This window comes from Zingiber officinale, chromosome 1B (assembly GCF_018446385.1).
Source record: "Zingiber officinale cultivar Zhangliang chromosome 1B, Zo_v1.1, whole genome shotgun sequence".
NCBI classification, from domain to species: Eukaryota; Viridiplantae; Streptophyta; class Magnoliopsida; order Zingiberales; family Zingiberaceae; genus Zingiber; species Zingiber officinale.
The window spans coordinates 71,221,915-71,224,262 of NC_055986.1; the positions used below are offsets into that span (position 1 = coordinate 71,221,915).

Consider the following 2,348-nt stretch of genomic DNA (forward strand, 5'->3'; position numbering starts at 1 on the left):
ATAAAGACTCCAACCAACACTTGGAAGTCTTTTATGAAATATCTAGTACGATGAAAATGAATGGAGTCCCAGTGGAAGTAATGCAATTAATGATATTCAGGTTTTCTCTAAGGGATAGAGCCAAGCAATGGCTCACTTCTTTGCCCGCTAATAGTATCAAATCATGGGAATAGTGCGAAAAAGTATTCCTGGACAAATTCTATCCTTTAAGTAAAATCGCACACATGTGAAATTTGATTGCTAGTTTTAGACAACCTAACTCAAAATCTCTATATGAAGCTTGGGATAGATTCAAGAATATGCTCAGACTTTGCCCCCGGCATGGATTGAAAAAATGGATAGTCATCCATATGTTTTGTAATGGCATAAATTATCATATAAAAGTGTTCCTAGACTCTGCAGTTGAGGGGAACTAATGAACAAAGGGTTAGATGAAGCCGAGGAAATTATCGAAAGTGTGGCACTAAATCATCACCAATGGGCATCAGAGCGAAGTGGAGGCTTTTTCCCAAGAAATCTGACAAAGTCATTGGGCAAATTTGACGTGCATGCACTTACACTTATGTCAACAAAAGTTGTTGCATTATCAAAGAAGCTCGAGTCAATGGGAACCAATTCGATGAATGCCATTGTAGGAATCTGTGATTCTTGTGATAGTATGGAGCATGCACAAGAACTTGCCCATTTGGGTCATTTCTTCTCAGATTGAACAGTTTGAGCAATGTGATGCCATAACAAGCTTCGATCCGAGGCAAAACAATCCGTACTCAAACACATACAATTGGGGTTGGAGGAACCACCTGAATTTTTCTTACAAGACCAACCAAGATCAAGGCCAACAAATTAATTAAAGACAAAGCTACTAACAAGGACAATAGTAGAGCTATCAACAGTAACAACCACAATAACAAGGTTATCAACTATCTTGATTAGAGAAGTTACTTAAAGAAGTCCATGCAGCTCAAATGGAAATGGAAAATGATATCAAGCAGCTCACTTCAAGAATGGACAACATTGAAAAACACCAAAAGATTTAAGATAGCCAAATTGCCCAGATAGTCTCATCCTCTTTGAGAGCACCAGGAGCTTTCCTAGGCAAGCCTGACGTGAATCCAGTTAAACACACCAACAAAATAGAACTTTAAAGCAGACAGACATTGGGAGATCCCCAAGTGACTACTTTTAAAGGGATTGACACTTAAGGAGAGCACTCTCCTCCCACACCCAATGTAGCTTAAACTATAGGATCGAAAGAGTGCGATAGAGGGGGGGGGGGTGAATATCGTTCTTTTAAAAAACTTTTCTTTTAATCGTTTAAATCAAAGTCGTGCAGTGGAAAGTAAAGAACAGGTTCGATTACTTGGTTCGGACCCTAGGTCGACTCCTATTCCAAGGCTCGCGATCCTTGATCGTACCGTTGGGTAATCCACTAAAACTCTTGTCTTCAAAAACCTCAGAGTGAAGCAGATCATAGAATGAAATGAGTAAGATAGTAACATCCTACTATCTTACTTTATATTAAGTACAAAACAAGCTAAATAAATATACCGATTACTCAGATAAAAGATGCAGCTCGATCAGTACTTCTTGGATAGTATAGTAGCTTGGTGGATGCGTAGAAGAGTAGTAGCATGAACAACAACTTGCGCAGAGATGAACTTCGAAAAGATCAATTTTCATTCATTTTTTTTTGCCTTGGACCTCGAGCTCACTTTTATAAGAGTCGTCGACATTCGGTCGACCAATCCCTAGGTTTGGTCGACTGAACCAGCTCCCTTCCATCTTCACTGAGATCTGATGCTGATTCGATCTTCAGCATTTAATGATATTAATGTGTTCAATTGACCGATCCCAATTTTTTGTCGATCGAACAGAGAATTTTCCTATTCATCGAGATTCACATTTAATGTTGCATTGATGAGGTGATCGTTCGGTCGATCGATCTCCTGGTTCGGTCGACCAATCAGCTTAGTTTCCTTCTCTACTTCTGACCGAATTGATCCACGCCACATCGTCAAGCTTCGGTTGACCGATCATTTGGTTCGGTCGATCGATTAAGTTTCAATCGAATTTTGCTCTGCTTTGATCTGAACTGTTGTTTGTTCTGAGTTAGCCTTATTCAATTGACCGATCCTCCTGTTGGGTCGATCGATTAGGCTGAACCTACAAAACAGAGTTAAACAATATATTCCTGCAAAATAGAGATTAGCACAATAATATATATAAAATGCATGAGTAGTATTAGACAGTAGAACTATCTTAATTTCAACTTAGAAACCTTTCCAATTTCATTAGTTGGATAAGCGACCTTAGGTTGTTCACTTTAGGAACACGACCTCACTATCACT

At 39.1% G+C, this 2,348-nt stretch overlaps 1 non-coding gene across 1 annotated transcript; it reads right to left on the reverse strand.

Moving 5' to 3' along the window:
- Positions 1-218: 218 nt before the first annotated feature.
- LOC121994345 lies at positions 219-328 on the reverse strand. Its single transcript, XR_006115688.1, has one exon. It is a non-coding gene; the product is annotated as a small nucleolar RNA R71 (small nucleolar RNA).
- Positions 329-2,348: the final 2,020 nt, after the last annotated feature.